Source organism: Tursiops truncatus, chromosome 4, assembly GCF_011762595.2.
Source record: "Tursiops truncatus isolate mTurTru1 chromosome 4, mTurTru1.mat.Y, whole genome shotgun sequence".
NCBI lineage: Eukaryota > Metazoa > Chordata > Mammalia > Artiodactyla > Delphinidae > Tursiops > Tursiops truncatus.
In genome coordinates, this window is record NC_047037.1 from 115,638,667 (window position 1) to 115,661,636 (window position 22,970).

The 22,970-nt window shown below is 35.5% G+C and overlaps 1 protein-coding gene across 20 annotated transcripts in view; it reads right to left on the reverse strand.

Moving 5' to 3' along the window:
• Positions 1–22,970, reverse strand: part of NRIP1 (nuclear receptor interacting protein 1) — a 197,387-nt gene that overhangs the window by 143,923 nt on the left and 30,494 nt on the right. For 12 of the 20 annotated variants that reach the window (XR_012331561.1, XR_004526440.2, XR_004526441.2 and 9 more), the window contains one exon: positions 8,149–8,272. The exons of the other annotated variants lie outside the window; for them this stretch is intronic. The gene's annotated coding sequence lies outside the window, so the exon portion shown is untranslated. The remainder of the gene's footprint in view (positions 1–8,148; positions 8,273–22,970) is intronic. 20 annotated transcript variants of the gene reach the window in all.

Here is a 22,970-nt window from a genome sequence, read left to right on the forward strand (position 1 = left end):
CTAGCATGATGAATACACTGGTAAGAGGGGGAAAAATCAGAATAGTGAAAGTGAACATACGTAAAACAAGATAAGGCAATCTCAGTCTTATTATAAGCAATCAGCAGAACACTTTTTTATTGTAATGTTACAGTATTTCCAATGCAGGCCAAAAGAGAGGGTATTAATACCAGCAGAGGGTGTGAGTCTTCCCTGCAATACCCTTAAAGTTTAATTTAGTAGCTACAGCTCTCAAGAAATAATCTAGGGGAACAAACAGCTATAATATTTAAAATGCAATAACTTAAAATCAGTGTATCTCCACCTTATGATGTTAGTTTCTCATCATCAGATATAAGACACGTCATAATTGGTTGTAAAGAGTATTTAGTGTAAGGTGTACCATGTATTAAGGTCCAATAGGTTGCAAATTATACCCATTTAAAAAAATAGACTGAGTTCAAGATTATGCTGAGTGGCAACCAAACTCACTTGAGTTCAGGTATGCCTTCCCAAATGGCATACAAATGGGGTAGGAAGGAACACCCAGTAGGTATATGAGAGTGAACAGTACATGTGAATTTTTCTTTAGTCACTGTGCAAAAGAAGACAGAGTTTATGTGCTAAATGCTACGGCTGAAGTTTGTAAAAAGTGCTCTAGGAACAGAGTGGGCTGTAACTAAGTTTTCAGCTTATCTGTGTCTGTGCCCTAGGTGGTGGTCAATGATGGTTAAAAAAAATGAGTAGGCAGAAGAGAATGGCAGTCACTCTAGGTTACAAAAACAGCACCTAAAGGCAGGGTATTGCTGAGTGTGATACAGGACGCGGTGGTCCAATGTGACTAGAGATTAGGCTGAAAACGCAATCAGGACCAAGGACTTTGAATCAAGGTCATGCCAAGGAGCTGGCCTTTATCTAGTGAGCAGTAGGTTTACGGGCAATGGTATGACTAAATGCATGTTAAAAGACAAAAACAAAAACAGAAGCTGTAGAGTTGTTGATGGCTTGGAGGGGAAAAGTAATTGAAGCAAATTAGTGCAAAGAAGAAAACACAGTCAAAATAAGGCAGGGGAAGGAGAGTTGAAGAAACAAGACAACTCTGAAAAACAATGAAGCTTGGTTTAAATATTTAGTAAGCAATTTATATCACAGAAATAGTGTTATAAAATAGGGTATTTTTAATACCACATTCATTAAATCAAAAAAGGAAGAAAAAAATTATGGTGACTCAAGCCCAGGTTTGTAAAACACTGTGGTAACATGACATAACGAATTTTCAAGAAAACTAAGAACTCTTGAGGAGGTATTCAACAAAGAGTCAGAATCAGAATTCTGTTGGAGATTTGAATTTTGTATATTTCAAATGGCAATCTTCATTAAGTATCGGGTAAGGATTCTGCTGATAAGGCAGCGACATGTACTTTTTCAGAACAGTGTGATGGCATAGCTCCCTTGGCTATAAAAGGGAGAGACCTGGCTTAAACCATAAGGTCGTTGTTGGAGCTCAGAGTTTCATCAACACTAATGAAAATAAAATTAACTAAGCAAACATTTACTGACTGCCTACTATGTTTAGGACACAGAATTAAAAAATAAAAAGTTCCCAACATTCTATCAGCTTTGTGCTTCTAGTTTATCACTCATAATGATAAATCCCCAAATTACAGCTCACACCATGACACCACACAATAAAAAGATGATGCGTAAACAGAATATTGAACTGTCAGTGAATTAACAAGAGTCTGAATGAGCAGCCATCTTGGTGTTCCCATGCAGCTGACAGGTATACACAATGCATTCCCAAAACTCTCCGGGGAAGAACCAGTAAGTACCCTTTTAATTTGAAGAGAGTCATCAAATAGTGTAAGAGACTAACTGTCCTGCTAAGACCTCAGAAAGAACTTAACGGAGTATCAGCCAAGGTAAGAAGGTAGGGAGTAAAAAAGAACAGGAGTCACTAGGGCCAAGTAACTGTCTACCAGAAAGCAGACAGCACTTTCAGAAAAGGAGAGCCAGCATCAGGGATCAGGCTGAGGCAAATGGAGGGGAAGGTCAAACAAAGGAGACCAGAAGAAAAGATTTCCAAGGGAAGACTTCTCACTCCCCTGAAAAAGATACAAACTTTACTTTGTGAAATAATTAAGAAAATGACCAAATCTCCAAACCCCCTGGAGTACAGAGAATCATCACAGAAGAAGTATTTGGAGGTTCACAAGTCATAAAAAGGATTAGCACTTAAAAGCCAAGGTACTCACAATTTTCACTGCAGCACTATTTACAACAGCCAGGACGTGGCAGTAACCTAAATGCCCATCGACAGATGAATGGATAAAGAAGATGTGGTACATATATACAATGGAATATTACTCAGCCATAAAAAGAAACAAAACTGAGTTATCTGCAGTGAGGTGGATGGACCTAGAGTCTGTCATACAGAGTGAAGCAAGTCAGAAAGAGAAAAACAAATACTGTATGCTAACACATATATATGGAATCTTAAAAAAAAAAAGGTTCTCATGAACCTAGGGGCAGGACAGGAATAAAGACACAGATGTAGAGAATGGACTTGAGGACACGGGGAGGGGGAAGGGTTATCTGGGACAAAGTGAGAGAGTGGCATGGACATATATACACTACCAAATGTGAAACAGATAGCTAGTGGGAAGCAGCCGCATGGCACAGGGAGATCAGCTTGGTGCTTTGTGACCACCTAGAGGGTTGGGATAGGGAGGGTGGGAGGGGATACGGGGATATACGTATGCATACAGCTGATTCACTTTGTTATACAGCAGAAACTAACACACCACTGTAAAGCAATTATACTCCAATAAAGATGTTAAAAGATAAATTAATTAAAAAACAAAAAAGCCAGGGTACTGACAGGGCATAACTAGGAATGATCTTACTGAGTATCCACAAATAAAATTACTTCTCCTTGAGTAAGCATCTCCTTCTTACAGCTGCCAAGCCAACACTGGTAATAGGTTCCAGCACATTCTATGTCTAGACATTAATAGAAGAGTGGGTAACATGATAGACCATGCAGACATATAAAAAAAAAAGGCAATTTATTAATACTAACCCACAAACACAAAAGCTAGGTTAAAACATTATTGAAATAAAAATACAGAATATTCTGTTGGCAATTAAAGTGAATTCCTGTAAAGCAGCAGTTCTCAAAGTGTGGTCCAGGGACTCCAAGGGTACCCATGATCCATTCAGGAGGAACGTGAGGTCAACACTATTTTCATAACACTAAACTGTTATCTGCTTTCCTGTCTCTTTCTCTCATAACTCTACAGTGGAGTTTGTCTGGGGCTACAGGATGTATGGCACTGTGTTGATGGCTACTGGAGTGCATCCTTGTGTACTTCTGTGTTTTAAAATTTTTCTCAGTTTAAATTTTTAATATGGTAAATATCGGCTGATATGACCCTCATAAACAAAAACTCTCTGGGGTTCTCAATATTTTAAGAGTATGAAAGGGTCCTGAGACAAGAAGTTTGAGAACTGCTGCTGAGCCGCAACAGTAAAGAAGTGCTTCTTGAGAAGTACAATCTTGGTTCTACTCTTCAAATGAAATCTCTACTTCCTGATTCTCAAGAACTTACATTATAACTATGACAGATAAACATTGTTCTCTGTGCAGAAATGCTTCCAAAACTCTGGTGGGAAAAGAAAAGCATGACCTTTTAAAAAGCCTACAGGGGATATGAAATATCTCCCATCTTTCCATAGTCAGTGCTATTCTGAATTTACACGAAGTAACGACTCCACAGATATTTATAAAGAAGCTGCTGTGTGCTGAGAGCTAAGGAGAGAAGGATAATTAAGCGATAAACTAGCCTTTTGTGGACCCAATCTTGTCAGGAAAAAATATAATCAGTGACATAATGAGATAGTACTATAAGAGACGGTATGAACAAAGCGGAAAAAAGCACGGAAGGGCAAATTCTTGGGAAGAAGATGGGGTGAGAAGGCAGGCAACACTTTTTTTAGTGAAGGCACTCCACAGAGGTGGCATGTGAACTGGCTCTAACAAAGGTGAGGCTTTGCCAATTTGAAAAGAAGTGAAAAACACCCTTTAGGCAGAGGGAGGAGCATCAGTCCCAGCAGGGAAGCACAGCAGTACACAGTATGTTCTAGAAACTTTAGGTAATCCACTTAAAGAACACAAACTACAAGTAATTAGAAACTTTTATACAATTTGACAAAGTAATTTGATGTCTTTTGAATTTAATGATGAAAGATTTGGATGTATAATTTGTATGTTTGTTTCTTAATTTCCCATCTGCCAGAGATAGAAGCTTCTTAAAAACACAATAAAAGTGATTTACTAAAATAATGAAGCAAAAACAACAAAACAAAAACTCGCCCATCACCACAAATATTTCGAGAAGCTTAGTGGACAAGCTGCAAGATGGCAGGAATGAGGGAGTAGCAATAGCGGGAGATAAAAGCTTCAAGCTAGAAGCTTGCATAGATTGTACTATCAACAATCTCTCTATTAAGTAAATGCAAAAGAGAAAATAAATAGGGTTTGAAAATTACTAGTAGTCTCTAATCTAGAATGGGGAGAGTCTAATTATCTGAATAAAGTGCATAATAAGCTCTACTGTTAGAACCACACCAATTTCAGATGTGCAAACCACAGGCCATGTGGTTGAAGGGCAAATGTACCAGAGAATCAAGGAAAATTATCAGGTTCAACACGGTTAATTTAAGTAAAAAAAGACTACGGTCTGTGTAAGAAGAGAAAGTGAATTGACACTTTAATCAACACATTTTAAAATTATTTTAATTACTTCATTTGAAACCTTTCATGGGAGAGGGAAAAAAACCTTAGTTGACCCAGAGGCTTGGTATAGTGGGAATCTTCCTCCCAGAATAATGTTAGTTATGTCAATTAAGGTATTAAGTAAAAGACTTAGGGAAAATCAATTCTTCAAAGACATCAAATTCAGAAAAATGTTAATTATATGAATGTTTCCCATTGTAATGGTAAATTAGGATTGATTAAAGAAGGTCTGTTATTTTTCTATGGTCATTATGCTACTGGGATCGTTGAATTATTTTGATCAAAGGAGTAACACAGCAAATTGGAGTTTGGGGAAGATCTAGCGCCTGTGAGAGACTGGAGCAAGGACATCAGTATGGAGGCTTAGCAGCATAAGAGCTCCAGATGAGAAAAGAACTCTGAACCAAGATGCTGGTCATGGGAAAGGAAACTAAAGAGTGGGTGGAAGCTATGTCGGAAATTAACGATGCTTCATTTGAGCTGAACACCCAAATTTTCTTGCCCAGGTTGTCCACGAATCCAGGGAAACATCAGTGAGATAGCCAAGTTAGTTTACGGCAATTAACCCCAACCGCAGTGACTCACCCAGATTCTGGATTGATCTTGCTTTCACCAGTACCATGTCCTCATTGAAAACTTTGTATAGAAGTTTAAACACCTTTTTTAAAGTATTATTTCTTAAATTAAAAACCTTACTTTGAGGAGTGTTATATAAAGTTTGGGGAAGACTTTCCATGTTGACAATTAGCCTCACTTCCAACCTGGTAACCCAATCTGTTAGAACTCACCAGCCCACATTTTCATCTCTTCATATAGATACTATATAGGACATAAAAGTTTTAACACTTGAGACATCTGTTGAAACAGTCACCAACAACTTAACTGAACTAGGGAAAATTGTACAAAAAAGCACTCTTCTCAGTGCGAAATCATGAGCTATAACAAAAAAAAACTCCACTTAGAAAATGAGTATATTCAAGTGTTTTAAACTAAACTGATTTATGGTCAATTACCTAATTCTACCCAAGATATTAACTTTTGTATTATCAATATTTATCAAAATTAGCTAATAAACGTTACGCACTGAGGTGAACAGAGCACAGAAAGCACATGGAGTCCTCTAAAGTACAATAAAGGGTGATTGTATTTTGTGACTTAGATGGGGTGACTATTTCTTTCAAAAGGGGGAGCTATCAAGTGAGTAAGGGAAATCTTGGTCTAAGATACTAAGAAGCTTTATAAACACTTCATGTTTCATATGGTTTGCAATATTCAATTAATCAAATCCTTTTCCTTTTTTCCTAATCATCCTCTTTGGCCTCTCATTCAGGACATCACTATACCTAAAAATATAACACGACTGGTTTCAAAGTGGAGCTGTATGACAAACAAACTATAGTAAAACCTTATGAAATATATTAGTCCAGAGTCTTCAACTGTACTCTGTCGTATACTAGCTATACGACAGAGTACTGGACTCTGTATCTGAAGGACAGTATCTCTGTCCAAAAGGACTAGATACTCCTTTTGGAGACTGACAGTCCACTGGCTAATGTAAGTTCTAGTGAACAGGTATTATACACTATGATGCAACATCTCCCAAACTTATTTGATCACGGGTTCCTCATTCAAAAGGAAAAGCTGTTTAACAAAACACACTTTCGAAAAAACACACTTAACATATTCACTTTTAAAATCTTGAAATGTTTTAAAATATATGTAAATGATATAGATAATCACTAATAATTCAACTTTGATTGCTTTCAAAGTTGTTCATTGTGTATTCTAAATAATCCATCTTCTATCTGGAAGAAAGATCTAGATTTGATCATTTTTCAAGGACAATTTATTGGCTATGTATATTTACCATCTGGCTATCTACAATTTATTTACCAACTGTTAAAAGTGGTTGGTGCTTACCACAAAACAAGGGTGATGAAAATTAAGAACAACAAACAAGATATGATTATATCTTGCTGGTCACAAGAATATGCATAATTATAATTTTCATTTTAACAGAATTAAAAGTTGACAATTGGGGTTCAATATCAACTATGTTTCAACAAATATAAAAGCAGATTTCAGACTATCAGACATTACCACATAATTATACCTGAATGAAAGAACTTTTAATATTTATAAATAAAAGTTAGGTAGATTTAAAATCTCAATTTAGAGGAAAAAATAATAAGTGATAATGTGAAAAATGACTAGCAACCAATAATTACTAATAGTTTTATAGCATTTTTATTTAATAAGTATAATGTTTTAAAGATTTCCTTGCTGAAATTACAAGAAAGAATAAGCAGAGTAATTAGAATAAGAGAGAAGTAGAATGATTAAAATAAAAACTTCATCACTAGATTTTCTGAACATAATCACAACAGTGAAGGAAAAGGAGTTAGTATTATCACTGTGCCAACCATATTATGCTTACAGGTAGAGGACAAATCTGGTTCAAAGTTGCCATCCCCCTTTTGAAACATCATGGCCCATTAAAACACCATGAATTTAGGATAGTCTATCTGCTATCTCTCTTCCAAACAACTAATTATGAGCACAATAATCAATCACTGTGGCTTTTCCCAGTTTACTTGTAGTTCTTCTGCCCATGCGTGAGCAGCATAAGGTCCAAGAGCTTAAGACATGACCGATTCATTTAGGTTGTAGCTATACCAGAAAACAAGCAAGTTAATCCAAGTAGAATTAGCCACTCACTCATCTTTTTCTGTTGCATTGCCCACCTACTTATGATAATTTAATCAGATTTTTAAATCATTTCTCAGAAATGCTGATACAGTATCATTTGCCCTGTAAGAGGTAACCATTTTATATAATTCAAAAAGTAATCACTGACTTATACTATAATAAGCCCACAATAACCAAATATCCTTCTATTTTTCCTCCAAACAATAATTAACTTTTTTATCTGAAATCAGATTGCTATTTTCGGTTTTCTATTAACTATCCATTTTCCCTTGTTTTTGGTAAAAACAAATTAAGCATCATCAACATAAATGCTATTCTTTCAAACATCTTAATCCCTATCTCCAGAAGTAATCTACACCTGTGAATTCTCAAGAATATTGCTTGTGTTTTTCTCATGGCATTTAACCTCTTCCTGCTGTTTGATTTTATTTACCTATCTATATTTATTCTTTCCCTGTAAGTTCCTTAGCTATGAGAGTGTATCCTATTCACTTAAAAAAACAAACAAACAAAAAACACTGCCTAATGAAGTAATTTGCACAGATAAAGCACAAAATACAAATCTGGTGATTATAAGCTAATTGGTAACTAAGAAAGGACTGTCTGAAATATATTAAAGTCACGATGATTAAGCCTTATGAACTCAGGAAAAATATTCTCACCATCCGTCTCCAAGGATTGAGTCTCTGCTTTCTGAGAAAGGAAACTGAGAAGGCTGTTGAAAAGTAGCTCTGATGCCATTTGGAGTCTTCAGATTCCCCACTCCTCCTTCAATCTAGTGTGTATCTTAAGAAGAGGAAAAAGATAGCTTGGCATCAATTCCAAACCAGATTCTGGAATATCTTTTGTGAAGTTCTGTAAACTTTTCTCAGTATCTTTTCTTGTTCAAGTTCAATACAGAAAGAGTCATTTGACAGAAAAATATGGACTGTTTATGAAATATAAATTGATCACTAAAGGAAAGCAAAAGGTTTTTGGTTTCTAGATAATACATTTACTTGATAAAAGTAGATGCTTCAAGAAAACAAACTGTGAAAAAGGTTTATAGTTGCTAGGATGCACTTATTAACCTTTGTTAATTTCAAATGTCTATCAAACGAATTCAGTTAAGTTACATGTAAAAATTCTAAATCCTCCCAAGGATGTATTTCCAAAATTTTTTTAAAAAGGAAGAAAAAAAATAGCTAGTTTCTTTCATATTAAGCTTTGTCTGTTTCAAAATACTACCTATGTAACCTTCTCAGCACAAAATTCGGTAACAAATATCAAATGTTTTATGTCCATAGGAAGACTTGTACACCAATGTCCAAAGCAGTTTTATTTTTAATAGCCAAAAACTGGAAACAACTCAAATGCCCATCAACAGGTGAATGAATTATGGTATATCCGTACAATGGAATATTTACTATTCAGCAACAAAAAAGGATATATTATTGATATAAACAACAATATGGATGAATTTCAAAACAATTATGCTGAGTGCAAGAACCCAGACAAAAAGGAATACATAGTGTGTGACTCCATTTGCATAAAAATGTAATAAATGCAAATTAATCTACAGGGAGAGTAAACAGATCAGTGGTTGCCTGGGGATAGCAGGGTGGAAAGGTACAAGAAGAAGGGATTACAAAAGAGTATTATCTTAATTGTGGTGCTGATTTCATGGGCATACGTACACACATGTCAAAAGTTATCAAACTGTATGCCTTAAATATATGCAGTTTATTATATGTCAATTACATCTCAATGAAGCAAAAAGAAATCATATTTCTTAAAATGTTGTATACCCCTTGATGTAGCAATTCCAAGTGTAGGATTTATCCTAACTGGAAAAAAAAATAGAGGATATGTACAAATATCTAGCTATAAGCATATCATTATGTACTACATAGCCATTAAAATGTTATATAAGGTAATTAAGTTTCATGGAATAATATACTATATTATATATTAAGTGATAAAAATGGGAAACATTATGTTTAGCATAACTGAATTTTTGTTTTAAAATTATACAAAAATAGATATAGTAGTTATTTTTGCAGAACTGATTTTTTCTTTTCCTTTTTCCTGATTTATATTTTCTAGTTTCTTTACAATAAGTGCATATTACTTTTGTAATAAATAAAACAAATTAAAGGATGAAAATAGCAACAGCCTACCACTGTCCACTCCCTAGTATATGTATAAAACAAACACTCCTAGGATGTAGTGCACATTACAGATTTCTGGGTTATCATGTCACCCTCACCAGTGACCTAACAAACAATAGTGAGAAAAGGGCAGGTCTGACAGGATGAACTGGAGTCACAATTAGTAAGCTACATGCTTTACCAGTTACAATGCACTTCATGGACAAGACCTCACTGAATCTCCATAACTCAGTGAAACAAGCAGAGAAGGCATTACCCCATTTTATGAAGGAGAAACAAACAGTGTGCAGGGCTGGTTAAGTGTCATGCCCCAAATTATAGATCCTGGACTCAAACTGAACCTTGACTATAAATCCTGATAGGAATTCTGAGAGAGCAGGGAAAAATCACTTCTGATAATCTATAACTACAAGGCAGTACTTTACCCGTGAACTTAAAAATAACCATATTTACAATCAATTTAGTATTTCTATTAGAATGCGCCAGGGGCCTTGGAAATGTCCTAAATTCCCAGTCCCCAATCTCAGAATCTATACCCAAGACAACCCCATCTTGCCCCTTGTCAACATTATAATTGTTCAATTTTTAGTCACATTTCTTTCCTTCTTGAAAAAAACATGTATTACCTTTTGTTTTCAAGCTGGAAAAGAAAGTAACCATAACTATATTTATGGATGATGGGAGGAGTAACCTACAAGTTGATGTCAAAAGGTCTAACTTAATTTACTTTAAAATACCACCTTTTGGGGCTTCCCTGGTGGCGCAGTGGTTGAGAATCTGCCTGCCAATGCAGGGGACACGGGTTCGAGCCATGGTCTGGGAAGATCCCACATGCCGCGGAGCAACTAGGCCTGTGAGCCGCAACTACTGAGCCTGCGCATCTGGAGCCTATGCTCCGCAACAAGAGAGGCCACGATAGGGAGAGGCCCGCGCACCGCGATGAAGAGTGGCCCCCACTTGCCACAACTAGAGAAATCCCTCGCACAGAAACGAAGACCCAACACAGCCAAATTAATTAATTAATTAAAAAACAAAAAGTTGCAAAATGTAATTTAAAAAAATAAATAAATAATAAAATAAAATACCACCTTTTTGGCTGTATCTTTTTTGGCACATGAGCAGACAAGAAATAGTCTCTAAACAGGCATATTCACCAAAGGAAACGACCAATTCCTGACGAGTAAAAGTGAATACCTCCAGAGGAGCTGGTTGGTATCTGCTGACAAAGCCTTGAAGCATAAGGAACCCTTCCTGCTACCACTCTTACCAGCACTCCCGCGACAGTGAGAAACTTAAACAAAAGGTAATGACAGCTCTCATATACTGGGCAGTTACTATTAACAGACACTGCACTAAACCCTTTATATACAACCCTATGAGATGATGATTATAATCCTCATTTTATAGATGAGGAAACTGAGTTTAAGTTACCCCAAATCACAAAACTAGTAAGAACTTAAAGTGGAATTCAAACTCTGGTATATTTTACTTGAAAACAAGACAGGGCCTTGGCAGTTCTCTGGAGCTGACTTTTTTCTAGTACTACTGACTTTTTTCTAGTACTACTGGCTTTTTTCTAGTACTACTCACTTACCATAGTCTCAATTTGGGTAGTGCAAAACACCTGGCAATAGTACATAAAGTTCACGAGTCTACATTTTTCCATGCAGAGAGGAAAAAATATTCAGTGCCCACAGTTTATGTCTGATACTTTGCCACATTCTAGAATTGTTTTAATGGTTGGTCTCTATTAAAGCATTATTATAACCCTTTTGAGCTAAACATATGACCACAGGAAGGATAAATTAGAAGAATACTTAAATAAAAATTAGCAAAAGATAATATAAAATAAACCACTATCATAGATTATTAGTAAATGGAAAAATTAGCCTTAAATCCAAATCAATGAAATATGCCAGATGTGTTGTAAATCATGTAGGAAGGAAGCATGTCTATGAATAATAAAACATTCAAATAACTTTCTTATAATTATACTGTGGAATATTATGTAATCATTAAAAGATATGTTTCCAAAGAATATTTAATGACATGATACAATGATCAGAATATGACTGCCAAGAAAGCAAGATACTAAACTATGTATTTGATATTAGAACAAATTATAGGGGCAAGGCACTGTGCTAGGTATTGGAATTACAAAGTGAACAGGACAAGTGCAAACCCTAGTGCTGAACTACTTACTCTCCACTTTATTCTCTGTGTGACTTTAAGGCCTCCAGGTTTTTTAGATACCAGCTTTTCCTCATCTCCTCACAGTAGCTTTTCCTCACCATTTTATACAAAGTAGCTGCTGCTTCTCTCTCTCTCTCTCTCTCTCTCTCTCTCTCTCTCTCTTTTGTTTAAACTCGTTATTTTGTTTTCTGTTTCCTTCCTTTCTTTTTTGTCTGTGTCTACTGAGCTAATCATGCAGTTTTGTCCTACATTCTTTTGATAAGGTATATTACATTAGTTGATTGTTTCAAAGTGAAATAATCTTTCCTTTCTGGGACACATGCCTAAAACTGATACCATACTTACTGGTGAAAGACTGAATGCTTTCCCCCTCTAACACTGGGGAAAGGCAAGGATGACCGGCTCTAGCCACTACTATTCAACACTGTACCAGAGATTCTACTCAGTGCAATCAGGCAAGAAACATAAAGACATACAGATTGGAAAAGAAAAAGATAAAAAACTCTTTATTTGCAGGCAACATGATCCTGTACGTAGATTATCCTAAGGAAGCAAATAAAACAAAACAAACAAACAAAAAAGCTATTAAAATTAAGAAAGTTTTGAAAGATTGTAGAATACAAGATCCATGTATAAAAAGTAATTGCATTTTTATATACTAGCAAAAAACAATCCAAAAATGAAATTTTAAAAGTTCCCCTCACTCACAATAGTAGCAAAAAATAAAAGACTTATGAATAAATTTAATTTAAAAATGCAAAAGCCATACACTTAAAATCCAAAACACTGTTAAAAGACATTAAAGGTCTAAATAAACAAAGATCCATTCCACGTTCATGGACTGGAAGACTCAGTATTGTTAAGATGGCAATTCTCCCCAAATTGATCTATCAAAATCCCATCATGCTGTTTTTTGTAGAAATTGATCCTAAAATATATATGATAGTCTAAAGAACCTAAAATATCCAAACAATATTGAAAAGGCAGATTAAAGCTGCAGGACTTCACCTAATTTCAAAACTTACATAAAGCTCTAATAACCAACACAGTGTGATACTGGCATAGAGATAGACATTTGGATAATGAAACAGAATAGATAGCCCAGAATAAATTCTCACATTCATGGTCATTTGATTTTCAACAAATGTGCTATGGCAATTCAATGGGGAAAAAAGTCTTTTTAATAAATGGTGCAGGAACAGCTGGATATTCACATGCAAAAATAAACTGATAAATAAGTATAAACATTTACCTCACAACATACAAAAACAGTAACCCAAAATAGACCATAGCTCAAACTGTAAGAACTAAAACTACAAAACTTCTAGAAGAAAGCATAAGGGAAAAAAAAAAAAAAATCTCGTGACCTTAGGTCAGGGAAAGATTTCTTAAATATGACAAGAAAAGCTCAATCAATTAAAAAAATGGACTTCATCAAATTCTCTAAAAGACACAATTTAGATAAAAGACAAGTCCCATAATGGGAGAAAATATTTGCAAATATTTTCTCTATATATTCTTTATCATGTATACATGGTAAAGAAATGGTATCCAGCATATTAAAAGCCTTAGCCCTCAAGAATAAGATGATAAATCAATTTTTAAAAACAGGCTAAAGATTTGAAGACTTCACCAAAGATACATGAATGTTTAGTAAATACACAGAAAGATGCTCATCATCACGACCTATCAGAGAAATGCAAATAAACCTACGAGATTTCATTATACACCCACTAGAATAGATACATATTTTTTTAAAAGACTGAATAATTCAAAGGTTAGGGAGGATAGGGAGAAACTGAAACCTTCACACATTGCTGATGAGACATAAAATAAAATAGCATAGCCTCTTTGGAAAACAGTTTGGCAGCTCCTTAAAAAGTTAAACATAGAGTTACTATATAACCCAGAATTCTTACTCCTAGGTATAAACAGAAGGGAAAACTTATGTCCACACAAAAACCTATATATGCATGCTTACAACAACATTAAAAATAACAGCCAGAAATTAGATGCAACCTATGTGTCTATCAACCAATGAATAACAAAATGTGATAACATTCAATACAACGGAATATTATTCAGCCATAAAAAGGAATGAACTACTGATATATGCTACAATATAGATGAATCTTGCAAATTATTACGCTTAGTGAAAGAAGCCAGTTACAAAAATCATATATGATTCCATCTATGTGAAATGTCCAGAATAGACGAATTCAGAGACAGAAAGTAGATCATTAATCACCTAGGGCTGAAGATGAAGGAGGATAGGAGTGACTGCCAATGGGTATGGGGTGCCTCTTAGGTTCATGAAAACGTTCAAAAATTCAATGGTGGTGTTGGCTGCACACCCGTGTGGCTATAAAGAACACTTTAAATGCGTAAATTTTATGGTATGTAAATTATCTCAATAAAGCTGTAAAAAAAACACGATGATTAGCTAGAAATTATTAAAATATCAAAAGTAATTTCAGAGTAGAAACCTGGACTTCTAATCTGACTTATTTGCTTTTGAGCATGTCTGACATTTCATCTGCACAGGTTTTAGTATTCAATTAATTGTAACTAAATATAAATCACATAAGAAAATCAACTGTGTTTTTACACACCAGTAACAAACAGAAAATAACATTTAAAAAACATCCAACAAGAAAATGTGTCTAAAGAACAAAAGTAACTTGTAAATATTGCAAATTCTATATGGAGAAAATACTGGAAGACATTATTAAATGCAACCTAAATAAATGGGATGACATACCATGTTCCTGATAGAAAGACTCAATACTATAACGTGGTAATTCTCCTCAAACTGAACCAATACATTGAATGCAATGCCAATCGAAATCCAAAGGTTTTATAAGATGATTCTAAAATTTACAACGGGACAGCAAAAGCCCGTAAGAGACAAGCCATCCAACAAGAAAAAGCATACTGTACAGAATGTGCTCTACCTATATGGAGACTTATTTTAAAGCTTTACCCCATTAAGTTAGTGGGCTCCTGGAAAAGAGACAAACTGACCACTGGAGAAGAAACAGACCTTCACACATAAGGAAAATGATATTTAATAAAAGTTGCATTGCAGATCACTGAAGTAAGGAGGAATCATTCAATAGTGGTGAAACAACTGGTTATCCATTCGGGGGGAGAAAAAGAAATTGGATCTCTACTATATACTATATAAAAAATAAATTCCAGAGGAATTCAAGTTTTAAGGAGAGAAATCAAGTCTCTAACATTTTTAAAACAAAATATAAGAGATACCTTTATGAACTCAGAGTAGCAAAGGTTTTCTCAGGACAACTATAAAGTTGTCCTGAGTTAACTATAAAGCATATGATTAATAACTTCAACTGCATCGTACTTGAAAACTTCCATTCATCAACAAATACAACAAAGAAAAAGATAAACTACAATACCACAAAGCACGTTGCCAAAAAAGATTTTGGTATCCAGAATGTATGTGTGTGCGTGTGTGTGCGTGCGTGCGTGCGTGCGTGTGTGTGTGTGGTATAACATTTTAATTAAAAATGCAAAGGAGCATCCCTAATAAGGGGAGTCAGAGCCCAAGCAGGATGAGGCAAGTGTCCGTGGTGGAGGGAGGGGACAATGTGGCGTGGGAGTCCACACCCAAGCTCTGGAAGGGTGGTTTAGGGTGAGCAGAACCCTGCATGGCAGTGGTCCAATGATGGGTGTCAACGCCTGATCAGGGTGCCCATAAAGAGATGCACGATGCACCGTGCTGTGCAATGTAGGAATCCAAGTGGGGTGAGGAGGGCTTCCACATAAGTGGCTTTGAAGCTCAAATAGAATTGTGGGGTGGTGGAGGGAGACTGATCAAATAAGTAAGTAAATTTAGGATAACAATAGGCAAGTTCCCCACTGTTAGAGAGGAGGTACAGAAAAGGGAAAAAATGTGGTTTAACTCTATAATATGGGAATGAAATTGGAGGTAGCAGTATGGTTGAGGAATGACATGTCAAAAGGACACAGAAGCCAACTTGAAGGGGATCCCACCGGCTAACTCAGGGTAAGATGAGCATCAAAATAAATAACAACAGTAATGCATTATAGCTCATTGAATAAAACACAGAATCATGTGCTCACAGTGATATAAATAAATTAATTAATTAAATGAGAGTTTGACCAGGACGGGGATATTTACAGTTCCAAAGCACCTTCACACAAAATAATTACTAATTACAGAGGAAAAATGAGTAATTTAACAGTAGAGAAACCTGGCCAACATCCTCTGAATCAAGTAATCCAAGTGAACTTCAACAGTAATAGGTCAAAATGAAACCAGGTGCCACCTTACAAGATGAGAAGAGAAGACAGTGTAACATCTGTGATATTCCTGCCAAATATTCATAACCTACATCTACTCATAAGGTAACAGCAGACAAACCTAAAGGAAGAGACATTCTATGAAATAACTGGCCTACATAGTCTTCAAAAGTGCCAAGGTCTTGAAAGTCAAACAAAGGCTGAAGAATGGTTTCAGATTGGAAAAAAAGACTAAAGAGATGTGACAAGTAAAATGCAAGGCGTGATTCTAAATTGGAACCTTTTACTATAAAGGACATTATTGGGACGACTTCTGAAAAGTGAATGAGACCTGAGGATTAGATGGTAGCAATGCCATCAGTGTTAATTTCTTGATTTTAATGGTTTTCATTGTGGTTTTTAGGATAATGTTCTTGTTTGTAGGAAATATACACTCATTTATTTAGGGGCGATGGAGCATCAAATCAAATCTTCAGGGAAAAAAAATGTATCTTTACTGTACTTGCAACTTCTCTGTTAAGTGTGTTATTTTAAAATTTTAAATTTAAAAAAATAACTGCATTTAATGTACGATCTTAAGTACATAATGGACAAAAGACATGAACAAGCATTTTGTGTAAGAAAAATACCAATGTTAAGTATCACATGAAAAGATGTTCAACCTCATCAGCAATCACAGAAAAACAAATTAAGACCACAATAAGATGCTATTTTGCAGCCTCTAAATAAGCAGAAGTTAAGAAGCCTGACAATTCTGAGTTTTAGCAATGATCTGGCTCAACAGGGGGTTCTGATACATTGCTAGTGGAAGGTAAAATGGTCCAAAGACTTCAGAAAACAATTTGGCATTATTTCATACAGTTGACCATTCTCTATGCTTCTACTCTTAGGTATTTCTCCTCAAGTCTTGCACATGTACACCAGTACACATACAAATGATTGCTGATACACAGACACATCTGTATCAATGTATAGATACAGCAAAATAGATATATCAAAAATGAATAAAACGAGCAAACAAAAACCCAACAACAATAACCCAGATGTCCACCAATAGGACAGAAAATAAATTCATACAATGGAATATTACTCAGCAGTGAAATAAATGAACTACAATTACATTCAACAATATAAATAAATGTCCAAGAAACACAATGAATGGGAAAAAAAAGTCTCAGAAGACTACACACAGTATGCTACCAATTTTACAAAACTTAAAAAAAAGTAAAATTAAACAGCATATTATTTAAGAAACCATGTGATAATAAAAAGAAAGTAAATGATTAACACAAAACTGAAGAGTAGCTGGGGGTCAGGGAGGGCAGTAAGGGTAAAGGTATAGGCAAGGAGAGGCACAATGCTGACAGATGCAACTGTTATTAGTAAAGTCCTGATCCCATGCTGGTTGGTGGGTTCTCGGGAGATCACTTTGATATTGTGCTTCATAATTTAAATATATTCCTTGTTTATATCATTCATGTTTACATAATAAAAAAGTAAGCTGCTGTAAGAGTTTTACTTCGACAAGAATCTTGTTTAGGTAAGCATCTTAATCATTTGCACACATGAACAAATGCTAACTGCTAGGCAATAGATTTTGCAAACTCTCCTTTTTTTAAAAAACAAAAGCAAAGGAGAATATAAAGAAATACACTCTAAAGAACTTGAAAGCAAATTTGTAGATTAAAAACTTATAGCTTGGTCGATCAAAGAATGAGTCTAATTCATATCTACCATCAATTTGGTCGCAAATGAAACTAACATAAGTGCTTGCTTCATTACTGTAAATTTGCAGAACTCTCTCATGAGAGATGGTCATTTTGCAAAAATTACTTAACATGAGAAATAGGTAAACTGAAGTAATTCAGTACACTTCATGTTCTGAACAAACAGATTTCCCCTCTAAATATACACATTTCCCCTCATGGGTCACATAGGCCAAAGGTCATATATTCAGCATGATTGGCCAAAAGTGTGATGAGAAAAGCCTAATCCATTTTAAAGAGCGGTATTTCTTTGCTCAATAAATAATTTCGTGTATTTATTACACAGTACTTTTATCTGACAAAACAATTATAATTTGTTTCCTCAACAACCTCACATTATGGATAGGGCACATTTGATCAAGCGATGCCTACTACTTCAGGTCCCGTAATTTTTTTTAAGTTTTTAAATAAATTAGAAATGATAATGTTCTAAATCAAACTTTCTACCTAAATATTTCTTGAGCACCTATAATATGAAAGGTACTTTACAAGGTGCTTCTCAGCATTTTATGTGATGCACGCAGATTGAAAACTGTAGCTAGGTGCGGCATCCTTATTAAATGTAAATAAGTGCAATAATCCAAGATGTCAATAAAGACATCTTGGACTAATTCCTCTTCAAAAGAAAAGCCATTCTTATGGATAAACTCGCCTAAGGTATACTGTACTGATCTCTCTCCTGACTTGGATCACTACTGAATAATATGCCTGTGCATTAGCTATAGGCTGCACAATACTGAGGAAGTTGGGGTGTGGGAGGATAATCTGGACAGTTAACAGCAGAACGTCTTTAGAAGGATCACTTATTGCATCATGTTCAGAGTAAACAGACATACTCTAAATCCGTATCATTGGTCCTTGTGGTGTATTTCTTTTTTTAATGTGTATTTTTAACATGATTTGGGGCTTCAAAACTGAGGTACTGACTCAAGGAATAAATATATTTAATAGGCAATTTTTGAAACTAAAATATAGTAGGCACTAAATAAATGCTCAGTGTATAGATGTTTCTTTGAATACTCTATTTTAAAATTAGTTCCAGTGTTTCCCTGTATTTGTTCAATGGAACGTAAAATAGTCCTGCCCCCGCATAACACTTTTATTTCCCCCTTTTGTATTCTCTCCTTATTGCTGTTGTTTGAATATATATACATTTTTGAAGCCTTTTCCTGTTATTAATGGCCAAAGTCATCCTTTTAAAAAATATATATTGATCTGTCTTCAAGAAATATATATATAAGTAATTGTTTATTGGACATCTCAAATTTAATATGTCAATAACTGAGTTCTTGTTCTTCCTAATCTCAGATAATATCAACTCCATTCTTCTAATTGTTCAGGCCTCAAACCCTGGCTGCCATCCTAGAGGCCTCTCCTCTTCTCACACCTCACACCCAATTCCTCAGCACATTCTGTGGGCTTTCCATTAGAAATATTCAGAATCCAACTATTTCTTACTGCTCCCATCCTAGTCACCACCATTTCTCCTCGATTATTACAAAAGCTTCCTAGCTGGTTTCCTTGCTTCTGTTTTTAACGCCCCTTTGGTCCATTTAACACAACAGCCAAAGTGATTATGTAAGAATGTTACACTGGATCACTCCTCTGCTCAAAACTGTCTAGTGGCTTCCCCCTCTGACCTCACTTCCTGTGATCCTTCCTTATTCACCCCACTCCAGCCACAGGGCGTTTAACTAGAACACTCTTCTCCCCAGAGAGCTGCATCATCAGCTCCCACGCCAACTCAACCTTTACTCAAGGCATCTTCTGGGTGAGACTTCCCTGGACATAATCTGAAATTGCACGCACACCCCACCCCAGACCTTCCATGTTCCCTTCTCTAATTTTAAGTTAGCACTTGTTAATAAGAGGTCATGAAATTGAATTGCTTTATATTTTTGTCTATCTCACCAATAAAATGTAAGTTCCAAGGGGGCAGCAGTTTTTTCCCCTTCTGTTCACTGCTCTATCCTCAGAGCCTCCCCCTTTCTTACTGGCTGGCAGAACACCTTAGAAGGTGAATATTGATTAGGTCAAGCTGCTTAAGGCAAGTAATGTTTACTCTGCCAAAAAGGCGTTTAGGCACAGGCCTATGATACAATTATGGCCAATGAAGTTTACTAGAAAATGTTTCTCCCCACTTTAAAAAAAAAGTGGCATGGAAAAATAGCTATCTTGCAACCATGAAGAGTGACATTGTCAAAACACTCAAGATGGCAGAGAAGAAATATGGAAAATACCTCGTGGGTCCTTGATAACGTTATTATGACAATTAATTAACGACCAGTAATCTAAACTTCCTGTTGAGTGAGACATAATATACTCCTTACTGTTTAAGCTATTTTAGTAAGGTCTTCTATTACTTATATCTTAATCAACACAGAAACATTTTTCAAATATTCAGTTTCCCGAAATGTGTTAGGTCGAGCTACAGTGAAGATGGATGTGGGATGTTTTCTCCCTTTTCTATGCTGCATGCCTAGAGAACATGTCATATGACAATAAACAAGATCTCTCAATGTGAATCATATTTCCTCATAGGAATGACTGTATAAACAGTGCGTTTGTTCTTAACTAAGAATTGAAAGTAAACATATAACCAAAGCAAAGGCATTCCGAATACAGAGCTTTAAAATACTTCAAATAATAAAATTGTATTCTAAACCACTATATGCCTAGCCAGATTCTGCAAAACTATTAGTGCTCACCCAAAGAAAGGAAGAAACGGAAGGAGAGAGAGAAAATTAGGTGGTAAGAAGGAGGTGAGGAGTTCCCAAGGCCAAATAAAATCAGATGATGAATTAAATAAAATAATTATGCTTCCTTTGTGTGTGAACACACACTGGAAGGCAGCTGTGGGACACCTTCATTCATTTGAGATGCACCCCTTCATCCCTGATTGGAAAAGAAGGTGGGTTGACAGTCAGTTACAGTTTGAGTCAAAGGGCTTAGAGTCATCAGGTTTTGCTTTTTAACTCAAAGCCAACCAATCAGTCGTTAACAAAGCCCAAACTACAGCTATTCAAAACTAATAACTCTTCATGTTCTCAGTATAACAACCTACCAAACCTTTTATGCCTCCTCATAAAAGTCTTATCAACTGAAAATTCCTATAAGGTAAAATCCCTATACCATTGAATAACTTACTCTAGACATACTGGGCCCAAAATAGAGGATATAAAAAATTAACTTTATATAGAATACACTTAACTCTATACTAAATATTATACCTATAATATATGGTAATTATATAATTAGCAATCTTTTATTAGCTGTCATTTTGAAAAATTATTGGATGAATTACAGCTCTAAATAAAATTATTGAAAGCTGTTGAGAAAAGCAGAGATTTCCTTTAAAATCTTCTCACCACATTTTACAACAGTAAACAAAAGCAATACAAATTATTGTGTTGGTGAAACTTCAAAAAGTAGTCATGAATCAACTTAACTGAGGGCTTTAATGCAGAAAGTACATCTGATCATCCTAGGGTTGACTATTACTGACCTCTGGTACAATCTTTGCCTCTTCCTGCTCTACCTCGTTTTTTCTTTGGGTCACTCCACATACAAGAAATGAAACAGGAAGGAAAGCAGATGCACGAATAAAGACTAGATTAAAAGCACAAAGCCATGGAGTGACCACAAAAATGGATGCCGTCGTAGGCCATTCAGGGTGCTATAATAGAATACCATAGGCTGGTATTCTATTATAAAACAACAGAAATTTATTACAGTTTTGGAGGCTGGGAAGTCCAAGAGCAAGGTGAGGGCGGATTGCCTGGGGAGAGCCTGTTTCCTGGTTCACAGACAGCCATCTTCTCACTATACCTCACACGGTAGAAGGGGAAAGGGATTTCTCTTGAGCCTTTTTATAAGCATTAATCCCGTTCATGAGGCCTCTTCCTTCTTGACCTAATCACCTCCCAAAGGCCCCGCCTCCTAAAACCATCACCTTGGGTGAGTGGGTGGGAGCGCTGTTAATATTCCAACATATGAATTTTGCGGGAGACACACATTCAGACCGTAGCAGATGCAGTGTAAACATCTATTTTTACAAAACATAAACCAGGTGCCATTTTTACTACAAGAGATTCAGAGCATTGTAGTATTTTATTTTAATGTAAGTCAACTAAACGTTATACAAATAAAAAAGCATTTACTCCCAAAATTCCAACATTAACCATTCAATCAAAAAAATTAGGAACTATATTTCCCACAAGTACTCAAGGCTGTGTCCAAAAGTTATCTATCTGTGGACTAAAAAGAACAACTAAAAATTACTACAGACCATGTGCCAGGAACTACATTGTGCTTTCTACGGTTTAATTCCTTTAATTTTCAAAACAACCCTATAAAATTATCCCCATTTTACAGATGGGAATGCTGAGCCTTAGGAGGCAAGATTACTAGCCCAAAGCCAACAGTCACTAAGTACGTGGTAGAGGTAGGATTCACACTTGTTCAAAACCATCACACACCACAGTGTCTCAATCCTTGTCAAATTCAATCCACTTACCTGTAAATACTGCTTTGACTTGAATATGGTTTTCTGAAGACTTTTTAAAAGCCACAAATATATTTCTATATTTTAATGACTCTCAACATGGAATGCAAGTTTTTAAAACAACTATTTGGAGGGTTAATTCCCAGCTATTATGATTAACTTTTATTAACTAGATGACAAATAATACCAGTTATTGACAACAGTGTTAAGTCATGTATTATCTCCTTTAATTGTTACCTATAAAATAGATATTATGTAACTTTACGGATGAAGAAACTAAGGCTCAGAACAGTGGAGTGGGTTGCCCAAAGTCATACAGCAGGTGAGGAGTACACCATGATTCCGATTCAGGTCAGTGTGCCTCTACAATGCATTCCACAGACCACTGACCAATAAAGGCTCCACCATGGCAAACCAGTTGCCTTGGTCAACTTGTCTCCTGATCATTTCACGAAAAACTAATAGTCTATTTTTAGATCACAGTCAAATTTTCTGCACCTAGAGCTATGCTGAAGACACAAATATATATACTAGCCCTTACTGCCCCCACTAGCCTCTTTAAATAAAAATACATTTCTAGG